Below are 12026 nucleotides of genomic sequence, written 5' to 3'. Positions count from 1 at the left end.
TGCCAAGACTAACTCCCATTCATGTACCTTTGACATAATCATCGTAGTTTCATCAATCACTGTCTCCTTTTCATCTGTCTTATGTTTTTCCTTCTCTCTCTCTCTCTCTCCTCTCTCTCTCTCTCTCTCTCTCTCTCTCCTCTCTCTCTCTCTCTCTCTGTTTCTCTTTGTCTCTCTTCCTCTCTCAATTTCACTGTCTGTGTCTCTCTGTCTCTGTGTCTCTGTGTGTGTGTCTCTCTCTCTCTCTCTCTCTCTCTGTTTCTCTTTGTCTCTCTTCCTCTCTCAATTTCACTGTCTGTGTCTCTCTGTCTCTGTGTCTCTGTGTGTGTGTGTCTCTCTCTCTTTCCCTCCCATTCAAAGTTTACCAACACACGTTACATCTGCCATCCCCTCTAATCATTCTCCTATATCATACACTTCTTTCCTCCCTTTCACATTATATTAAGAATAATATAAAGAAATCAATTGTATCTCCTCTCAACACTCTCACCAAATACTCTCAACAATCTACCCATCCTTCTACCCTATTGAAAGGATTATTTTAATGGTCATTGATAAAAAATACAATTTCCATGCCTGTTCCCAATTCTCATACTCCCACAACTAATTGTTGCAATTAACTCTACTGATCACTACCCCCCTTCCAGTATACTTTTCCTTCTTTGGCTTTTGTAGCACTGCTTTCTTCTGTTTCTCTTCCTACTTTCCTGATCACTCCTTCTCTTTGCTAATTCATTTTTATCCATCATACATATTCTAAACATCAGTACTTTCTTCCCTCACTCCCTCCAAGGTTCAGTCCTTTTGAAGCTGGTTGTGGTCCCTTTAAGAAACTGTATTTCCTATTGATTTGTGATTCCTTTCAGATTATTCCCAGGCCCTCCTGGCTGAGGCATTTCAGTTCAGGAAGCCAGGCCCTTTGATTCACAAATCCTGGTCAAAAGCATTCCTTTGAATTCCAATAGGAGATCTGGGATTGAACCAGCCCCCCACCAGATCTGAGCCAATTTGGGCTTTCCCAGACCCCACCAGTTCTGATCTACTCCAGCTGTCCCAGCCCCCATTCTGATGATGGGCTGGGGTTTCCCAACCCCCAAGATAAGCAATATAATGAGCTTCCATCAACTAAGGTCTTTGCAGATGGACCTTGGCCATTCCTTTTATACTAGGTCTTTCTGCCCACTGAGAACTGTGTTCTCAGTGCAAAATTTCATTTTCCATAGATCTGCCCGCTGGAATAATATTCTTTGGAAAAGTGCCATCCTCTCTTTATTCTCACCTATTTCCCTAACCATACTTTAACCTTACTTCCAATCCCCATAATAAACCTCTTTTATCAATCTAGGTTTTCAGGTCTGTAAATTCCTTTATAGAGAACTTCTGCACCTCCAGAAAAGAGTCCCCAAAACTCCCTACCCTTGCACCAAATTCCAAAAGGGTGCAGAAGAGCCAAACCTACCCCGAACCCTGAACCTGCCACTAGACTTCATTTAACTCCCCAAACACCAGAAACCCTAATTTCATTTGGGTTCCCCAAATCTAAACCTCATCACTTTTTCTTTCTCTTTTCCTCTAACACTTACACTAAAGATTTCATCCAGTCTCACTCTCAAGACTTCAATTTAACCCTCTGAATATAAAGTAATAAATATCTTTGCTACTTCTTCATGCCTTATAGATAACAGTAGGTTCTCTTACACTACATCTCTATTGTATAAAGTCTGGCAAATTACAGAAACTTCAAGCAAATTAAGACAAAAAGCTCTAACTAAAATTTGAGGAGAAAGAGAGCATTTTCAATTGGGGTAGGAGAACTGAAGAAGACTTTAAGCAAGAGTTAACAATTGAGTTAAGAAAGATTCTGAAAGAAGAGTTAAGAGTAATGCATTTTAAACGGGGGGGGGGGGGGGGGGGAGGCCATACCAATGCATGAAATACAGGAGACAGCAAAGACTAGTGCAAATATTTAGTGTCAGATTCTATGTTTATAATCAGGTTATTTGCTGAATTATAAATATTTTGGTCTCATCAATATTTAAAAACCATCAACTAATTTGTAGAAAAGTTACATTCAAATCTGCATAGTGAGTAACCAAGCTTAGGAATGCAGAGATGCTTAAAAAGTGAAGTATGAGAATATCTGAGTGAACATGGATTTCTAGAATATAACCTATTCCTACAATACTTTGGATTCCATATAGATTCCCCAAATAGTAGAAATTTCTCATTATCATAGTCATGAAGGCATAGTGCAAAAAGATATCTCTTCCTAACCAAAGGAGGTTTTTGAAAAGAGCTCAGAAAAGAAACTAAAAGAACAATAATATGGTCTTATAGATCTATTTATACATTCTCCACCAGGATTAACATAGACAAGATTATAGGGATAAAGACTGAGCCTGTAGTTTCATTGAAATAGATGAGAAAGGTCCCCTATAAATAAAGATTCTCAAGTTCCCTGGAATTTACAATCATAAGAGAGTTGCCTGAAGCATTATGAGGTTAAGTAACATCAAGTATGTATGAGAAGTAGTACTTGAAATTAGTTCTTTCTTGTACTAAGACCAGCTCTCTATTCAATAAATCAGTCTGATTCAAGGAAGATTCAAGATAATCTCTATATGAACTATGAAGTTCAATGTTGTATTTATCATTTTATTGTTAATGTTACTATCATTATTTTCTCTCAAGAATCTTTTCTCTCAACTTTAGTGCTTTCCTAATGAAAGCAGCAGTCAGCTTTCCCTTGATTTGGGAAAAACAGAGAAATCTGTTTCCTGCAACACTGCTTCACAGTTCTGCTATTAAGGTTCCCAGCATACACTAAAAGCAGAAGCAAAGTATTCAACCATCTCCCATTAGTGAGTGAAATATCCCCTTTCACCTTTTGTTTGTGATGATAGGAAATATAATTTGAGAACTGGTACAATTGCCTAACTGACCACCCCTGAACCTCAGGCAACCATAAGATATTGGGCAAGAAGCAATTTTAGTGAGAGAATGATGCCATTTGTAAGTAAAATGTGTTTGTCACTCTCTCATGACATAAGAAGGCTACAAGACAAAACAGAAATTAAACCCTTCATGGAGAAGAAGAAAAGATGTGAAAATCTAGGGCAAATTTCCCTTGTTATACTTTGCTGTGGCATTCAATTAAATGTCTTTTGTTATGAATTAGTAGTCAAATCTGATCAAAAGAACATCAGTGGGAGTTTATGAGTCATGTTGTTGAATGAATGCTACCCCAAAACTTTAAGTAACTTTGAGGAGGTCCATGCTTGAAGGGAGCCTGGACTACATTTTCAGGAAATTATCTTGTCAATTGAAAAAAAATAAGGCTTTTAAAAAAATCAAACTGAACTTTCTCTCATTGAAATAGTAAGAACTATTGCTTATTTTAGCTTGTCTTTTCTCCCTAGTTGTGTTTGGACAGCAGGATTTTCTGATGTGATTTTTCTAATCCAGATCATTTGTTTAAAGATACACAACTGCTTAACACTATTGTGTGCCAGTTTCATTTACATTCCATTATTTATTGGTTAAGTTATATATGTGATACAAAAAAGAGCAATGGTTTTAGAATAAGAAGACTTGGGTTCAAATCTTACTTTGAAAGCTAATAAACAACCTGGGTCAATAATTTTAACTACCCGGTGCCTCAGTCTTTCATCCATAAAATGAAAGCATAGAGTATATGGCCTTTGATGTCGTGTCCAAGGCTACATCACTATATATTCCCATTTTTTTCACTATAGAAAATTTATTAGAGAGCTGGCACTCTATGTTAGAAATTGATATTCATTAAGGGTTTTAAATAGAAAGTGGGAAAGGAGGTCTAAAGAATATAAGTTTGAAAATGATGCATTAAGTACATAATACATACTTCTTGAAACAGGGATATACTTCCCTATTTCTAGTAACTTAAAAGTTAATGTGAATTTTTTAATACTAGTTTATCATATCCTTACTGTTAGCCAGAACCTAATGAGAATTTTTTTAGAGATTTACTTGTGAGAGAAGGGAGCAACTAAGAATAAGATGAAATACTGCTTTTGAGGATGTCCACATTTTTTTATATATTATGCAATAAAAATCACCTTACCTCAATCAAATGTTGCAGGGGAGTTAAAACCATCTGTAGCCAATAACAAGTATCCATCTACATTTTCCATAGTAATCTGTGATTTTTTTACTGTAGTGAACTACAAAGTACAAACTGTCTTCCAGGACTAAGAGATGCAAAATAGGAAACTAAAGATCTTTTGGGAGGACCATTCCTGTCCAAAAGATAAAGAAACTTTTTAGTTGTGGTTGGGACTAACTACTGAAATAATGTCAGGAGTGGAAGGGGACTAATCCATAAAGAATATGACTAATGAACAGATCCTGATTGGGTTTGCTCTTTAAAAATTCAGACACCTAACATTGCAATCCTTGAGTGTTCACAAGAGTTAATTGGATAATTCAAAGATATCCTTACCTAGTTTCTTAACATGAAGAAGGAAATGCCTCTTATTTGCTATTACATTTGGAAAAACTGGCCCAAAAAAATACTTCAGAGCAAGTGTGTCTACTAGAGTAAACACATACTATGGCCCAAGAATGTTGCTAAGTATTGGGGTTACAAAGAAAGACAAAACCCTGACCTTACCTTTTAGCAGAAAGATAGATTAATATAAATTACAAATGAATTATTTATAGATATATATCTGTTAGGAAATTATATTGAGAAGATTTCAATGACACGAGTCATGAAAAATAGAGAGAAAAGGTTAGTAGACAGAAAGAAAAGCCAAAAAAAAAGGCAAAACTCCTGAACTATGAGCCCTGAAACTAAAAGGTCTATTCAGATAATTTGGTTTCCATAAAAGGAACTCAGAGGAAGTTTACTGAAAGACATAACAATGTTGAAGAGTATTCCTCCTGAAAGGGATTTGAGACTAGATGTCAAAGAGGCCTGGTATAAAGAGAGTACTAAGAAAGAACAGCCAAAAAGTTTGAAACATATTTTGCAAGAATTATGCTGGATAGAAGAATTGGTATACCAGAAGTAGAATTATAAGAAATTGATATTAAGAATTCCCGGCTTCATAAAATTTCTTCTTTTCTTCTCAGCTAGCCTTATAGGACATCATAGATCAATGACAATAAGGATTGAATACTAGTGTCCTCATGTGGATTTCAAGTAATACTTGTTTCCCAATCATTTCATACTGATTTATGCAGGGTTATTGGCACACATCTCTCTCCATTCTGTGCAAGAATCACAATATTCTGAGTGAGAACTATCCATATTTGTGTTGTAGGAATAAAAGTTTGATGTTCCTTAAAGGTATCAGCAAGAAAGGTAGAAGCAATATTGTTGTTAATGCCCCAGAAGTAATTTTCATTTCCATAGAAGCCAATTGGTATAGTGAATCAGAGAGTGAAACTGGAATTAAGAAGACCTTAGTTCAAATTCCATCTCAGAAACTGTGTGACCTTGGCTGAATTAACATGTTTGCCTCAATTGCCTCAGCTCTAGAATGGGAATAATAAAGGTGCCTACCTCACAGGGTTGTTGTGAAGATCAAATGAGATACATGCTCACTACAGTATCAAACACCTCATAGGTACTACATAGATGCTAACTATCATTATTACTAATATCGGAATTGATCATGATCTTGGCAGAAAATTGCAGACAGCAATCCAGAGCTGAATACACAAAGGCCCTAATGATCTATTCCTTCTCTTCAGAAGTTTACAAAACAATAAGAAAATAGTAGCCATAGGCATTGCAAAAAGCTCTGAACCTGCATGTCAGAAATCAAGCTGAAGAAGTTTGACATAAGTGACCCTCTAATGTTTGAAGAATGAAGGATCATCAGGAGAAAATTTCTAAATGAGATACAAAAGGAAGGCCCAGTGAACATGAATGATTTGTCCAGACAATATGAGTGTACTACAGAAGAATTCATGAGATTGTGCAATACCCTTATTTATTTATTTGTTATATTTTTATTGTTATATAATTATATTTCTTATAGAATAAAACAAGCATTTCCATAACATAGTATAATAAAAAAGATGATAATATATGAAATTGCAAATGTATTATGTACAACTTGGTATTCCTTTCAAATCTACAACAAAATTTCTTTTTTTTCCCCTTTTTTTCTTTTTTCTCTCCCTGCCCCTAGAGATGGCTACCTTTAAACACAAATGGCATATATATGAAAAATTTTTCAATACATACTTCTCTATTTCAGTTCCTTCTCTGGATGCAAATTCTACCTGTTTTTATATGTCCTTAATAGTTAATTTGGACATTTAAAGTAGACAAAGTGATTCCTTCAAAATCTAAAAGAATATTTCTGGGGGCAGCTAGGTGGTGCAGTGGATAAAACATCAGCCCTAAAGTCAGGAGGACCGGAGTTCAAATCTGACCTCAGACACTTAATACTTTCTAGCTATGTGACCTTGGGCAAGTCACAACCCCAATTGCCTCAGCAAAAAAAAAAAAAAAATAGCAATTGTTACTATGTACAATGTTCTCTTTGTTCTACTTATTTTGTTCTTCATTATTTCATGCCAATCTTTCCATATTTTTTTCTAAAATCATTGAGCTCATCATTTCTTCTAGCCCAGTAATATTCTATCAAAATCATATGCTACAACTTGTTCAGCCATTCCTCAATTGATGAGCATCTCTGCAGTTTCCATTTCTTTGCCACCACAAATATAGCATCCTCAGATGAACAGTATCACTCTTCCCTTACTTTTGTGGGGACTTAAAAATAAGAGGGGGAGCTAACTTACTTTTGTTGCACAAATAACCAATTCCATTTAAAGAATTTTTAGTTAAGCATATACTTTTTAATGTTTAAATTTACTTATTTTTAATGCACATTGCTTTATGAATCATGGTGAAAGAGAAAAATCAGAGCAAAAGGAAAAAAGCCATGGGAGAGATTTTAAAAAACAGAAAAAAGAAGTGAACATAGCATATTATTGATTTACATTCAATTTCCATAATTATTTTTCTGAATGCAGATAATATTTTCTATCCAAAGTCTAATGGAATTGCTTTGGATCACTTTGAGAAGAATCAAGTCTTTCATAGTTGATCATTGCACATTCTTCTTATTATTATATACAATGTATTCCTGGTTCTACTGACTCCTTTCTACATCAGTTTGCATAAATCTTTCCAGGCCTTTCTAAAATCAGCTTGTTCTTCATTTCTTACAGGACAATAATATTCTATTATCTTCATATACCACAACTTGTTCAACCATTCCCCAACTGATGGGCACCTACTCATTTTCCAATTCTTTGTTACCATAAAAAGAGCTGTTACAAACATTTTTTGCACATGTGGGTCCTTTTCATTCCTTTATGATTTCCTTGGGACACAGATTCAGTAATGTCACTACTTTATAATTTTTTATAATCCTTTGGGCATAGTTCTAGATTGCTCCCCAAAATGGTTGGATCATTTCACAATTCCACCAACAATGCATTAGTGATTCAGTTTTCCCAAATTCTCTTTAACATTTATCATTATCTTTTCCTGTCATTTTAGACAACCTGAGATATTTGAGGCAGTACTTCAGAGTTGTGCATTTCTCTAATCAACAGTGAATTAGAGCATTTTTTTCTTTTTTTAATAACTTTGTATTGACAGTACATATGCATGAGTAATTTTTTACATTATCCCTTGCACTCACTTCTATTCGCACTTTTCCCTTCCCTCCCTCCATCCCCTCCCCTAGATGGCAAGCAGTCTTATACATGTTAAATATGTTGTAGTATATCCTAGATACAATATATGTGTGCAGAATCTAACAGTTTTCTTGTTGCACAGGAAGAATTGGATTTAGAAGGTAAAAATGACCTGAGAAGAAAAACAAAAATGCAAAGAGTTCACACTCATTTCCCAGTGTTGCTTCTCTGGGTGTAGCTGATTCTGTCCATCATTGATCAATTGGAACAGAATTAGATCTTCTCTTTGTTAAAGATATCCACTTCCATCATAATACATCCTCATATACTATCATTGTTGAAGTGTATAATGATCTCGTGGTTCTACTCATTTCACTCAGCATCAGTTCATATAAGTCTTTCCAAATCTCTCTGTATTCATCCTGCTGGTCATTTCTTACAGAACAATAATATTCCATAACATTCATATACCACAATTTACCCAATCATTCTTCAATTGCTAGGCATCCATTTATTTTCCAGTTTCTAGCCACTACAAAAAAGGCTGCCACAACCATTTTGGCACATACAGTTCCCTTTCCCTTCTTTCATATTTCTTTGGGATAGAAGCCTAGTAGTAACACTACTGGATCAAAAGTATGCACAGTTTGATAACTTTTGGGGCATAATTCCAAATTGCTTTCCAGAATGGTTGGATTCATTCACAACTCCATCAACAATGTATCAGTGTCCCAGTTTTCCCTCATCCCCTCCAACATTCATCATTGTTTTTTCCTGTCATCTTAGCCAATCTGACAGGCGTGTAGTGGTATCTCAGAATTGTCTTAATTTGCATTTCTCTGATTAATAATGACTTGGAATATCTTTTCATATGGCTAGAAATAGTTTCAATTTCTTCATCTGAGAATTGTCTGTTCATATCATTTGACCATTTATCAATTGGAGAATGGCTTGATTTTTTTTTATAAATTAGAGTCAATTCTCTATATATTTTGGAAATGAGTCCTTTATCAGAACCTTTGATTGTAAAAAAAAATGTTTTCCCAGTTTATTGCTTCCCTTCTAACATTGTTTGCATTAGTTTTGTTTGTACAAAGGCTTTTTAATTTCATATAATCAAAATTTTCTATTTTGTGATCAATAATGATCTCTAGTTCGTCTTTCATCACAAATTCCTTCCTCCTCCACAAGTCTGAGAGGTAAACTATCCTATGTTCTTCTAATTTATTTATAATCTCATTCTTTATGCCTAAATCATGGACCCATTTTGATTTTATCTTGGTGTATGGTGTTAAGTGTGGGCCGATGCCTAATTTCAAGCATGTGCTTTTAAATAAGGTTCTGGATGCTGAAGATATATAATTTTTTTTAAATGAAGCAGTTCCTTACCTCAAGCAATTTTCATTCCACTGAGTAGAATGTGTACATTCTATTCATTCATTAATATAATATGTCCATGTATAAACAAATAGAAAGTAATTTTTTTTAATCAAGTGTTAACAATAAAGGGGATCAAAAAATGCCTTAGATAGTAATTAGTACACAGACCATTTTTTGAAAGAAGTCAGAGATTCTGCCAGGAAGAAGGGAAAAGGAAGTGTATTATGTTATGCAAATACACAGAGTTAGAAGATGAAAAATATGGTTTTGAGAGTAACTAATTTAGCTAGGTAGCAACCAGTTGGCATTGTAGATAGAGTGCTAGGCTTGGAGTCAGGGTACTGCTCTTTATGTGTTCAAATCTGGCTTCAGACACTTGTAAGCTGTATGACCCTGAAAAAGTCACTTAACCTCAGTTCCTCATCTGTAAAAATGAGCTGGAGCAGGAAATGGCAAATGAATCCAATATCTTTTGCTAAGAAAATGCCAAATTGGATCATAAAAAGTAAGACACAAGTGAAAAACAGCTAAACAACAAAATGTGCTACTTTCTAGAATAAAGAATGTGTAAAGGGAAATTATATGAAAAAAACTGAAAAGACAGGAAGGGACTGATAGAGTGGTGTGTGATCCAAATGACAGATTGAAATATTCATTTTCAAATGTACATAAAGTGTGGATTTGTTTTGCTTGATTATGATTATTTCTTTTATGGATTTTTTTTTCTTTTTGATTTTTTAAATAGGGGAAATAGTTAAGATGAAAAAGACAATGCCAAAAAACAAAGAAAAGAAGGTCATTTTGTCTTTTTTATACATTTTCTCTAGAAAATCTTCCATGGGGCCTTCATTGAGTAGTAATGTTTAGTTCAACCTCAAATGATCCTTCATACTTCCTATAATCTCTCCCTCTTTCTAATCCATCCTCCACATACCTGAAAAATTGGTATTCATAAAGCAGAAATCACCACATCACCTTCCCCCTTAAAAATCCTTTCAGTGGTTTTCTGAAAAGAAAACCCTAAAATATTGTCCCTAAGATAAAGTACAAAATCCTCAACTAGAAATTTAAGTTCCTCCATAATTTATCTTCTAACTATCTTTCATAATTTTTATTTTATTTATTATTTTGAACTTGATAAATATCACCAAATTTGAGCATTTCCATATGAACAAAATAGGAAAAAAAAGATTGTACCAAAAAAAATCTCTATTACATATGCTTTGAATTAAGTAAAAATAATTCAAGAATTCAGTGTGTTAGTTGTAAAGGTGTCCTGCTTGTCTATGACTCCTTCTGAACCTTCTTATATATGCTTTCCAATACTACCGGATAGAAAAAAAGCAAAAGCATATTGATTGGTTGCATATAAAAAGAAAAGGAAGACTAGAGCATAGGAATGATTGAAGGATTGGGGAGAGGATGGCTAAGAACACAAGTAGAATGAAAGAAAATTATTATAGAGACAATCTCCTAAAGAATATGGGTGGGCTTGACCTTATGAAAAAGAAACTTCTCTTCATTATGCAAATAATTACTCTTTATATATCATTTAAAGGTTTATAAACTGATTTACATATTTTATCTCATTTGATGCTCAGAAAAACTCTAAGATTGATGATATCTCTATTTTACAGATGAAGAAACTGAGGTAGGCAAAAGTTAAATGATTTTCCCAGAGCCACACAACTGATAGATTTCTGATACAGAATTTGAATTTGTGTCTTGCTGACTCCAAGTCCTGCTCTCTATCCACTGTGTCATCTACTACATCTATACTATCTTCATCCAAGGGGGAAAAATGATAAAGAGACATTATGAAATTTGAAATAGGAGAGTGTTTGCAGTGGATAGCTTCAGTTTTCTCAGTAACATAGAAAGGACATTGCTGAGAGGAAATATGGAGAAGATGGTAGGTTTCAGCTTAGCAAAAATTTTCAACTAGCTATTTTTAAAATGTGGTAGAAAGGTAATTAAGGAAAAATATAGCATTTCCATGTAGCAGTGAGACCTCAGATTTGATTAGATCATTTAAATGTGTAGAGAACCTAGTCAGCAAACTTGGATGGTATTTTTCCAGAAGTGTTCAGCAATATATAAGTAGCAATGGAAAAGGAAAATAGTAGGGTTCACCCAGGGATAGTAATTGCCTGTGGCTAGCAAGAGGAAAAGGAGAAAAAGTCTAAAGTTGAACTGGTCAAATATAGGGTCAGTACAATAAACAGAAGGAAGTGAGTTTCAAAGCAAGCATGAAGAACTAAGAGAAGGCATAAAACAACTGAAGGGTGAATAGGTTTAGGAAGAGAGAATCAGAAAGAGATTGAAGGATACAAAGTGATGGTTATTGAGAAGTCATTTTATAGTTCTAGATCATGGTGTTATTAGTAATGATCATCGAGGACAGAGATGTCAAACTTGCAGATAACATGTGGCTTACAAAACTTATGAATGCCAGGAATCAGATTAAAATGTAATTGCTAAATATTTAATTAAATAATAATATAAAACAACATAGATACTGTTAATTTGCAGGTTTCTAAGAATTTACAGAGCCACATTTCTATTTGAGTTTAACACCATTGATCCAAGGTATTCCCAACCCTTCAAGTAAAAATAGATATCATTGGTACTTAGAAAGTTGATGAGCACTGAGCCCAGGGCCTTTAATAATACATCAAGTAAAGTTCTCAAGTAAAATGTCATGGATGGAAAGAATGTATGTGAACCAATTATCATTCTTTGACAAAAGAGAGGATGATTTAGAAACTGGAACATGATGGTAGTTAGGTGGCACACAATAGATAAAACAGTGGACCTGAAGGCTCAAAGTTTAAGTTCAAATAAACCTCAGATATATGTATTATGACCCTGGCTAAGTCATTTAATTTTTATCTGTATCAGTTTTTTCATCTGTAAAATGTAAAAAAATAATAATAATA

This window comes from Antechinus flavipes, chromosome 4, assembly GCF_016432865.1.
Source record: "Antechinus flavipes isolate AdamAnt ecotype Samford, QLD, Australia chromosome 4, AdamAnt_v2, whole genome shotgun sequence".
NCBI classification, from domain to species: Eukaryota; Metazoa; Chordata; class Mammalia; order Dasyuromorphia; family Dasyuridae; genus Antechinus; species Antechinus flavipes.
This window is presented reverse-complemented; position numbering follows the sequence as displayed.